An 11,819-nucleotide genomic window follows, 5' to 3' on the forward strand; every position below is an offset into this window, starting at 1 on the left:
ACTCAAGCCCCAGGCATCCCCCAGGAGTAGGTGGAGAAACAGATTCCCTAGAGAAGACAATCTGGTCAGATATAACCTGTTGTTCTCTGAGAGAGAGAAGTTCCAGTGTGACCGCTGCTCACCACAGTGACCCAGGGCCCAGTGGCAGGATGCCTGCCCTGTGCCCTGACAAGTCCCACCTGGGAGAGCGTCTGCCCTGCCTCAGGGCCAGTTCAGGCCTGCCATTGTACACAACAGCCCTTGTTTCCTCCTCTAACAAGCAGCTCAATATCCAACCACCATGGGAACCCAGTCCGAGAGGCACAGGCACGATGGAGGGGAAGCTGCCGAGGCAAGCATTTGGAAAGGAGTTGAGATCACAGCAGGCAAAGCAGCCATGAGGGTGTGTCTGCAAGGAGTCCTTAGCTGGGTAAGGGAAAGAGGCCAGTGCAGGTGGGCAGGGCACTTCCATAACCAATTTGATCATCTAATAAAGCTGCCTGTGGTGGATAGATGGCTTCTGATTTGACATCTGCAACAGAATAAGGGGCTGGAGTTCGCAACCCCCTGTAAGGCAGTCGCCACTTCTCAAACTCCTTGCATCCGCTGCAATATTTAGGCATCATGCCAGGAATCCATGACTGGTGCCTATAATCTTTGGTACTCAGGGAACTCAGATCTGGAGGATCACCAGTTGAGGCCGTTCTGGGAATAGAAGTCTGTGGATTCAGCTTAGGTACACCTTTACAGACGTAGGCATTTTCTCTGTCTTGCCACAGCCACCACGGTATGCCCCCCCCAAACAGAAGGTCCTGTCCACACAAATATGTTCATGGTGAAAATGGACACTCAACTGGTGCCCATCAGAGGCAGAGCTCAAGCTCATGGTCGGTGGCTAAGTATGAGAGCCTAGGAAAGAATCCACAGGTGCTCTTAGAGTGACTACATGGCGCAAAGCTCCTAACTCCATGGGGGAGGGGGGGTCTCAGAACTTCAACTCTGTAACACATGATCAAACCATATCACTCTACACCCCAAATTGAAATTCTGCATTACCCTGAAATGCATTACTACACTGGGGGTTGGGGGGGGAAGGGAGATAATCTGAGCCATCAACCAACGATAGGTAGAGTTGAATAAACAAGAGAAGGGGAAAACAATTTCAATGATTTCCACACTGCAAGTGTCCAAAAGATAGGGACTATGGAACCTTCCTATCTCCACCATTCCCTACGAATATTCTCATCACTTCTTTCAGAGAATTCTGAAAGAATTGATGAGTGAGAAAGAACTTCTCACTCCTATCAGAGGACTGAAGAAGCACAGGTCCTGAGAAGTCAGGTGCCTTGGTCCTTCAAGTTCTATGAAATAGACGTCTAGATTTCTCCACATCTATTCCTGCATTGCCTGGTTTGGCTTTTGTTTGGAGCAAAATGCTAAGCAACAAAGCTTCCTCAAGCAGTCTTCTCTTCTGGGGGGGGGGCGGGGTGAATGTGTGGAGCCCCAGTTGCTAAGAATAGCTCAGAACACCTTGGAAGGAGCTCTGGATCTGAAAGGAAGCCCACTGTGGAGTGTATCTCCTTCTCCCCAACCCATCTGTCATTATGAATTTCCAAAAGCGCATCAGAGATGGTTCGATGTGTGGAGGCATGTCTTTCCTCCTATTTCCTTTCAAACACTCAGCTACGCCAACTATTTTTCCTTCTCCAGTGAGGTGCATTTTGGTAACTGGATGATGGATAGACCTTACAGAATCCTCTAAGGAAGAAAGAAAGCAGCAAGAGCCAGGAAAACTTGCCGAAAACAGCAAAGAAATGTAGGCAGTTCCCAAAGGAAGACTTCTTTAACCATATACAGAAAAGCACAACTTTCAATTCACATGACTTTCCCCAACTTTTGTTTTCTAAACTAGGTAACAAAGATTAGAGTGCCAAAAATGACTGGAGGAAATTTTTGTGGGAATGCATGGGTATGGAAACACACTGCGCGGAAGGAGTGCAATCATCCTGAAAGTCTCCATTTCCAAGTCTTTGCAAACTCAAACTCAGGGGCTCTGTTGTCTAATACACAGATAAGCTTCCAAGAAGAGTTTTTGTATTTCAAAGAAAACTCTCCAACAATGATTGTTTCTTAAAAACAAAAATAGAAGTAATTATCTATGGGTTATAGAGTGTGGTTGTTTAAAATTATTTTTCTTATTTGTTCATAACAAATAAGAAAACATGACTTTTTTATTAGTATTTTGATGGGGTTGCACCCAGGGTAACAATTCCAGAAGTCAGGTTACAAGTACAATGCTTCCTGGGCGACGCCACCCCTTCCTTCTCGTTCCCCATGCCCCCCTCCCATCCCTTATTTGTGGAGCTGCTGCTCTGTCTGGAGACAATAGGAGGAACTAGTTGTGGCCAGAACAAGTCAAGCCTTGTGCCTTCGTGGAGTTTAATATAGTCTCTACTTGAGAAAATCATAAACTTACGTCATAAGGGCAACTTGTTACCTAGGTGCCAAAGCAAGCTAAGGTGTCCCAGGCACATGGGACGGACCAACCAACCTGTCCACAGCTGTGCCCCAAGCTGATTTCCATCCTCACTGCTCAAAAACCTCACAAAATCCAAATGTGTCTATGATAGTCACTGCCTGAAAACAGATACACTGAAGCTACATAGTCCAGTCCTCCACCCACTCATCAGGAGCTATGCCTGCCCCTAAGCACAGAGTCATTACCAGTCCTGATTCCTGACCAGTTCTGACCTTGCTTGGCCTCACACTGCCATTTGCTGATGACCAGGGTCCCTTCCATTTACAGCAGCCATGAGGATGTGTCTGCAGTGAGCCTCCAGCAGGACTCCAAGGAGTTGGGGGGGGGGAGGGAGAATGAGTGCCATGGGCAGCTGACATTAATGATCCAAGTATGCATGAGAGGTGCTGATGGGTCAGCCTGGAAGCCGTATTTGAAAAATAAATAAAGCAAAAAAGGGCCGGAGGCATTGCTCAGATGATATAACTTCTGTCTAGTAAGGGCATGGCCCTGACTTCAAAGCCTAGCATGCAAAGAAAAACAAAATGATGGCAGTCATGTCCTGACCCTTTCACTGTCTGTTACGCAGTGCTGGGCTGTGTGACCCCAATGGGCTGTGACTCACAGCCTGCCTCTGGGACTGGAAGCCTAGACTTCAATCTGGTGGCCTCATGCTCTTCCTTAGCGTTTTCTTCCAAAGCTGGCATTTTACCACTTGAACCACACTTCTACTTGAGCTGGCATTTTTGCTGCCAGATAGTAAAAAAGAAAAAAGAAAAAGAAAACCCAGAAGTACTTAGTCCTTAACAATGGTAAGGAAATAAAAATAACACTTTATTTAATCCATCATGCCATTTAAATGTAGTTTATCTACCCAGAAAACAAACACAAGTACTTCCCAGGTGAAAAAGGTGAACTATGTCCTTTGTCATGTAAATTTGTGTTCCCCCCCCACCACTACCACTGTCAACATAAGAAAAGGAGTGAGCGCTGGAGAATCATCCCATCAAATCAGACCAGGTGAAGACTAAGTTGCTGCTCCAGGCCCAGGACTAGAGAGAGGTGAATGCGGAAGGAACTCCATTTCATATTGCACATTGGCGTGAATGCAGTCTCAGAGAGTGAGCTTGGATGCCCTGCTGTTGAAACTCCAATAAGAAGAGGACAATGCAACTCCATTAGTCACCACCCTGCCTCTGGACATTTCCATCCTTTCATTAAAAATGAAGCTGGCAAAAGCAGAACTCTACCCCAAGAACAGTCACGATGTTATTTTCAAGCGCGTTCCTCCCTTGCTTTTCCTTCCGCGGGGCCCTGGACAGCCAGAATAGAGCTCCTCCCCATCAGGCTTCACAGTGGCCCTGTGGAGTGCACAGAGGTGTCCTGAGGAGCAGCGAGCAGGTGTGGGACCAGATCTCTTCTCCCAGCCTCCCTCTCCAGTCCCCTCTCCTTCCCATCTCCAACTGCATTCTAAATCCCAATGGCCTAAATTAGCCCTGGGGTACAGGTCACACCAAGAGCAGAGAGGGGGTACAGGTCACACCAAAAACAGAGAAGGGATACAAGTCACACTACCAAGAGCAGAGAGGGGATAGAGTCATACCAAGAGCAGAGAGGAGGTACAGGTTAAACACTGAGAATAGAGAGGGGTACAGGTCACACCACTGTGAGCAGAGAGCATCCTATGGGGAGGGGAGAAGATGGCACCCACCAAGGCTGATGAGCAGGAAACCAAACCACACTCCCGCAAACAACCACACACACACACCAAACAACCACACACACACACCCCAAACAATCATAAACATCCCAAACAACCACACACATCCCAAACAACTACACACATCCCAAACAACCACACACACCACAAACAACCACACACATCCCAAACCACACACTTCCCAAACAACTACACACACCCCAAACAACCACACATACCCCAACCACACACACCCCAAACAACCACACACACCAAACTCAGCAGCATTGCTGTTTTGAGACACATCTGCCTGGATAGTCTTCCATCTCCATGGACCAAGAGTGAGGCTAAGGCTTTGGGCCTAGTCAGGGCTTGGACCTCGACTGTCAATAAATAAGCCATATATGCTGCTCATCCGATGATGTCAATTCGCCAACACAATCACTGGGTGCATCTAAGGTTTGGGCTCAGTAGGATAACAGTGGGACAATACATCCTCAGCTACATGCTGGTGGCTGGCACCTATCATCTCAGCTACTTAGCAGGCTGACATTAGAAGGATCAAGGTTCTAGGACAGACCGGGCAGAAAGGTCCACAAGACACTGTTTCTGGGGGAGAAAAACAGTCCGGTGACATGGGCCCGGGAGTCCAACATCACCAGTGAACCTAGAGGAGGTGGATTCAGACACAGTCATACAACATTGGCAGAAAGCAAAGGAACCTAGAGGCAAGGTTCAAGTGGTAAAGCATCCGTATAACAAGTGCAAGGCTCTGAGTTTAAACCCTAGGATCACCAAAATTTTGAACAGCAAAAATGAGCAAAATGTGCTCATTTTAGGGCTTGTCCTGAGTCAAACCCCAGCATACAGGCTTGCATAACCCTCATTGCAACCTTGTGTGTGTTTACTTGACGTCTGAGAAAGAGTGGCTCCAAACCCAGAAACACTTTGCGATTCTACAGATGGAACTCAATCCCAGCTCCCTAAAAAGAGCTGTGGGTGAAGTGTGTCCTTTCTCCTCTGGACCAGGGTTGACATGGTCTCAAGGCCTGGCCCGGCCACATCTGTGACATTCACGGGTCAGTGAGTGTGGCCCTGTGTGTGCTCTCTCTACCTCTGTGGTTCAGACAGTTAACATGTCCTAGAATTCCAGGTTTTGAGCCAGGTGGCCTGATGTCCCCACCTGGCACATCAAGACACTTACATTTCAGTCTCATCACTTGTGGCCTGAAAATAGCAACACAGTCCAATGTATGGAAAAGAAGAAGGAAGAAAAAGATGGGAACGTCTCCCCCAAAGTTTCAAAGGCTCCTCAAGTTGACAACAGAAGGCAATAGGAGACTCAGCATGAGAATGTGGCACCCAAAATAAAGGCCTTTATCAAAAACTTCCCAGTGGATGGGGAAACTGAGTCTCCAAGAGGCAGACGGTGACCCTAGGCTCTTCCTGCCCAGGGGTAGGTAGAGATGTGGGCTGGAGCTTGAAGTATCTGTGCACCTGTTTTAACCCAGTCAGCACGTGGGTCAGGACACTGGTCCTCTTATACAACATCCTCCACTGCCTCCCCCAGTCTCCAAAAGGTAGGATGTATGCAGGGTGCACAAAGAATCGGCACTGAGAACAGGCAAATCCCTGGGAGCCCACAACACAGATGCTTCAATGTATATTATGTACATCCTGGAAAATCACACATGCTCTTGAAAGTGCAAAGTCAGACTTCCTCTTCCCTCCCTCTCACTTTCCCTCCTCACAGGCTAAGCCTTATGCAGAGGTGATAAAAATCAGCCTCAGGATCCAAACCAATGTCCTCAGTCCTGCAAACCCTTCCAGGAGGCAGGGTGGCAGAGCCAGGCTGCCAGTAGAACACACACACAGACACACACACACACACACACACACACACACAGACACACACACAGACACACACACAAACAGACACACACACAGACACACACACACACACACACACATACACACACACACACCGCTCATCCCAGAGATGGCTTATTGATGCAATTACATGGTTCAAAGCCAGTGGCACCTGACAGGGGAAGAAAAAGACAAAACCAGAAAGGGAGGGATGGCCCCAGCACTACTCCCTTGGGCCGGCTGTACAAGTGCCAAATGCCTTTTCCTTGTGAACCACAGAGGCAGGTGCGGGCCGGCAAGCAGACAGGACCACAGCCCTGGCAACAGGAGGAAGTGGTAGTTGAGGTTTCCCGATAGATCTCCTGATCCTCTCTGGACCTCAGGACCTCTCCTAGGCTCCCCAGTGCTTTCCCTCTCTGGTCTCTGCTTGGCCTGCTCAAGAGGGACAGACAGACAGAAGTTAAAAGAGCAAGATTAGTTTCCTTTCACCCCTAACCCATCTCCTCATCCCTGTCCAGGGGCAGGGAGTACAAAGGTGGACACACAGGGAATCAAGAGCTCCAGGCTGCTGCCATTGGATCAGTGGGAAACTGGGCTGTTTGCATTTCCAAGTGCTGAATGGCCGGCCACTGTGATGTCCATGTTGATAATTCCTGATGCTTTGTATTCCAGCAAATGTTTAATCCCTCACTGATCAATAATCCTCACTCGGCTGTTCTTTTTTCCCTTTTTTAAAGAACCAAATCCCTTTTTACTCTTCAAATCCTTGAATAAAATTAGGCTGCTTTAGCCCTGGATGCGTTATTCCTCAAAGAAGCTGTGTGGTTTCATAACCTCGGTTGGGGTATTTTTAAAGGGACTGCCTAGACACACTTGTTCTTGGTGTCACCTAACTTGTCTCTGCAATTGCTGTGTGTTATAAGCTGGTCTCCTCAGACACTGCTTTCAACACAGATCTACTTTTTTTTTCGCTCAAAAGAAGAAAATAATTCAAAGTGAAGTTATTTGCCCTAACTAAACCAGTGAGTCTAATCTTTGCATTCCTGGCTTACACTTAAGTCCTTCTGTACAACTTGATTTCTACCTTCCATCTATAATTTCTTTCCAAAACCATATTGAAAAGAAAACAGCTCCATTCCTAGGCCATCTTAAGAAGCTGTACTTCTTTCTTAGAGGCACGGCTGAATGTTTTGGAAAATGCACATGACACATGGAAAGAGACAACGGCTCTGTGCTCACAGGGGATGGGCTGGCAGGGGGGTCTCACAATCCACTCCAGGTCCACCAAAGTTCCACAAACAACGGCAACAGAAAGAAACTGCCTTTCATCTGTAGCAGCAACCAAAGCAGCAACTTTCACCAAAGCTAACCCAAGCCAGGAGTACATCCCACACACACCAACCACTTCCACAGTTAGCCCATAAGAGCCCAAGCAGCTCACCACAATATGTATTAGAAAAACACATAATTTGTGGTGGAGAAAGAAGAGTCTCTCATACAAAAAAGAAAAAAAGGGGGGGGGGAAGCTCTTTCAAATGCAATTAACCAAAAGACATATTTCCCCTGTGTTTGTAAAGATCACTCTATGAGAAGCATAGTTTTTGTGTGAGAGGAGGGGGGGGTGGAGAGAAATGGGTTATCCCCACTAGTTAAGAAAGACAATTAAATTACTGGAGATTACCTTCATCATTAAGGAGAATGGGCTTTATTCATATTTACAGACCTAAGCAGACTTCAGTTTCCAGGTCACAAATGAATCTCTTCTCGTCTCAGATGCACATGTGGACACTGACATGGGCTGCTGTTGAGTTGATTGGATAATAATCTTATTCTCAAGCTCCTGCTGGAAAGAAGAGCTCCAGAGGAGGGCAGCAGGGGGAGGGGGAGATGGGTGAGGGAGGGAGGGAGGGAGGGAAGCGAGGAAGGAAGGAAGGAAGGGATAAAAAGAAGAATCCAATCATGTATTCTTCCTGGTTGGAATAAAAACGTAACCCCAGTATCCTGGAAGGGTTTCAAACACAGGCGAACAGTGTGCAGGAGGGTGTGTTAACAGCATGCCTTACCGGTGTGGCCTGCCTGAGACACTCTTAATGAATATTACTTCCTTCCCATTGGCTGTTCCCGCTAGAAACCCAGACCCATCCCTCCTTTCAGAAGTCAGTAATTCAGCTCCAGCCAAAGTCCAGAAAACATGCTCACGCAGGGACAAGGCTCCACCACCGATCCATAACCTTTGTGTCCTACAGTCAACCTGACCAACAGTACATAGGAGTGAATTTTTTCTGCCTTGGGTTGTGTTCCCAGCTTTGTGTCTGTTCTAAACTGAAGGTCCATCAAAGAAAAGAAAAATAGACAGCTTTCTTTAGAGAGAACATGCTGTCCTAAATGCTGGGGAGAAAGAACTTTCTCAATCAGGCTTCCAAAACCAGATCTGAAACGTTGTCTATATCTTAAAATCCATCCAGGTGATTTTTTTTTTAAAAACTCTGTGCCAAAATAAAGTAAAATCCCCAATTAATATATGTCCTTTTGTGGACTGAAGCTTCATCTCCCTCTGAAATGTCACATACCAATGCACCCTTTGAAGAGCTGTTCAGAATCACTTGGAGCAGCAATATCTAAGCAGTACACAAATATGCATTCAGGTGACAGGATGACTAAGTTTTCTTTTCCAAACAATGCTCTTCTCCCTAACTTCTCCTGTCTGCTTACTGACAGGAGACCTGATGTTCTCAACATTTTAAAGCAGATTAATTTTTGAGAATCTGAGCAGATATAATTCTTGCTCATAAGAAAAAAAAAGCAACAAAAAATTGAAGGTGGGACAGAAGAAATGGAGAAAAACATTTTATTTTAAAAAATAGTAATAATAAAATATTTTGTGGCCTATTCAGTATTTCCCATATATAATTTATTAAAATTAGATCAAATTACGAATATTAAGTGCTCATTTGAACTAAAGTGCTTCCTCTTTCATACATACACGCACACACAAACAATTTGTGTTGTATCAGTTTCAGAAGGCAACAGAAACTCTAAGGATACAAAGAAATATGCTGTCCCCAGCCTCTAATACAAAGCATGCTGGGCAGCCCTGAGCTCCTGGATTACTGAAAGGTGTTTCTGTGCACATAATAGCAAGGCCTCCACCTCTCCCTCCCTGCCTGTAACTCATTGCACAGCTGCAGGAAGCTGTGGCTCTAGTCCCCTTATCTAAGGTCCTTGGTCCTTGTTCCATAAACTATTTTCCTTACCACTATTAAATAAATGAGATGTCCTTCCTGTAATTCTAGGTTTCTGTGTTTAGAATGGAGGTGATTTTGTTTATAATGCTTTGCTGAAGAGGGAAGAATAAAACTGAGCTCTCGCTCCAAGAGTGTTTATTTATGCTATTATAAGAGCAAACTAACTTTTCAGCACTTAGATAAAAAATCAGTTTGCAAAGGCTAAACAACTTTCCTGTCCCTACACCAAGAGTGGGGGTAAAATAAAAATATTCATTTGACCTAAGACGATCACATGAGAGTTGTAAGAGTCTTCCCCCCACTCTTGAGAAAAGAGGGTAAAACCTGGGCCATAACCAGTGCCTGAGTCTGCCATGACCTCATCTAGGGGCCTTCAGCCTATGTCTGTGTGGGGTGTGTGTGTGTGTGTGTGTGTGTGTGTGTGCTTCAGCCTGTCTGTGTGGTGTGTGTGTGTGTGTGTGTACACCAATGCAGACAAAGTCCCTATGTGCGGCCGATGGCCTGGTGTACTAGGGTGGCATGGTTCCTCAATAAGTGTAAATTACATCCACGTCTCCAGATTTGTTTCCATGAACTATACTAGAAAAATGCATCTTAACCAAAGAAAGATATATATTATCACAGATACAAGATCATATATAGTATGTGATATATCATTGTATGATTCAATTCATACAGAGCTGTAGGCATAAAAATAACTTAAGTGGATATTGTTCAAAGTGGTAGTCATTCTGGAAGGTAGCAGCTTGGAGAGACCTTAACTTATGAGGCACTTTTTGGAGTGCTGGAAGCGTTCCATTTCCTGATGGGAGTGGTACGTATAGGGGGACTCATGTGTATATTTGCCATTGGATTTTATACTTTCTAGTATGTGAGTCATTCCTCACCAAAAAGAAAAAAAGAATCTACCAAGTAAGTTCAGTGATCATTGATGACTTCTTTAAAATACATTATTTTTGCCAACTTCAAAAAAAAATCTGTGAGAAAAAAACGGATTCTTTGCTCTGTTCATTATGAGAACAAAATCAAATGTGAATAATTTAGTGACGGGTTGAGGTTTGACATCTCAAAGCGTTTGGGGCCTGAATTTTTCAGAAGCTCTTGGTTTCACGGTTCACGTTGGCACTCCAGGGCTTCACATCATCAGAATTCAGATATCTGCACTTGGCAATTTTATATGTGGACATCTACACGTCACATTCTAACAGCACATCAAAACTCATTACATCCAGAAGCAAGTTTGTTATCTCAAAATAGGCACCTTCTTAACCACCTGCCCCCACCAAATTCCTTCACCTTGTTCTATTTTTGTGTCAGAGAGTTTCTCCTTTTCTCATTACCCACTTGGAAATTTGTCTTTGAGTAACTCAGCTGTGCTTTCATACTGACTTTCCACATCTCTCACATCCTACTCTTGGCCACCACTCCTATGAGCGTATTAGCAATGAACGCCTAATTAGTATTATGGTTCCTGTCTCTGCCTCCACAACACCACCGAGGAAATCTTCCCTCTGTGCTCCTGACAGTCCTCTGCTGCTGCAGCACAAAACCCGTCCTCAATGTGACATTCAAGGTCTCCTCTAGCCTCCTCTCCCCACGCCTCCACCGCAACCCTACTGTCCCACTGCACCTCACCAGCACAGGAAGGGACCGGGCATATTCCTCCCCCACCACCCCTGCTCGTGCCTCGAATCCTTCCTTTCTATGACATCCAAATATTGCATACCTCATAAAGACAAAACATTCACTGTCTCCCTGAGATGATTTCTGTGAAATGGCTTTCCCCATTGAAGTGCCTGTGTGGTTCTATCAGTGGTCAGGCAGGTAATTCTCACCTATGCCAATGTCTCCCAGTGTTCGCTGCCCCTTTTATATTGTGGTTTTGTTATCAGTGGTGGCACACATCAGTTTATAAATACAATGCACCTTGATCATGCCACCCCTTCATCATTCTCTCCCAACTCTCCCAAAACCAGCCCTGTTCTCAATTCTTGGTTTCACAGGATACATGTTAAGTATTATGGTTGCCTTCCTCTCTTCGTTCATCCACCCTCCCTCCCCTTGACCTACTCATACCTTTAAAGTGCCAGTTTCCTGGTATTCATTTCATTGGACTATGAGTTTGTTTTCCTGGGGAATTTTACCATCCGAATTCTCCCCTGCAAATACCATACTTCAGTTAATACATCTGTGTACACTTGTATACAAACTGTGTCTGTTTAATTGTACACTTACGAATTAGTTTCTCATTTCCATGTGTGTAAGGCCTTGTCTTCACAAAGTAAAATAAGAAAATTTCCAAGTTGAAAATTATATTAAGTGAAGTAAGCCAAGCCCAAAGAAACATAGGTCCCATGGTTCCCCTTATTTGCAATATCTAGTATATGTCTGAGTCAAGCAGAAAAAGTCAGATGAGGTAATGTTTGGGAAATAAACCCTAAGATATGTATTCAAATGTTTTCTTTCATGCGATGGTTTCTAACGCATTTATAAGATTATTTCTTTGTTG

The 11,819-nt window shown here is 45.3% G+C and overlaps 1 long non-coding RNA gene across 1 annotated transcript; it reads right to left on the minus strand.

Moving 5' to 3' along the window:
• Nucleotides 1-3,346: 3,346 nt before the first annotated feature.
• LOC138825017 (uncharacterized) lies at nucleotides 3,347-8,073 on the minus strand. The gene is made up of 2 exons (XR_011371295.1): nucleotides 7,789-8,073; nucleotides 3,347-3,858 (listed from the first exon to the last, which is right to left on the minus strand). It is a non-coding gene; the product is annotated as an uncharacterized lncRNA (long non-coding RNA).
• Between the last annotated feature and the right edge of the window lie 3,746 nt (nucleotides 8,074-11,819).

Source organism: Dipodomys merriami, unplaced genomic scaffold (assembly GCF_024711535.1).
Source record: "Dipodomys merriami isolate MVZ:Mamm:240054 unplaced genomic scaffold, mDipMer1.0.p SCAF_1314, whole genome shotgun sequence".
NCBI lineage: Eukaryota > Metazoa > Chordata > Mammalia > Rodentia > Heteromyidae > Dipodomys > Dipodomys merriami.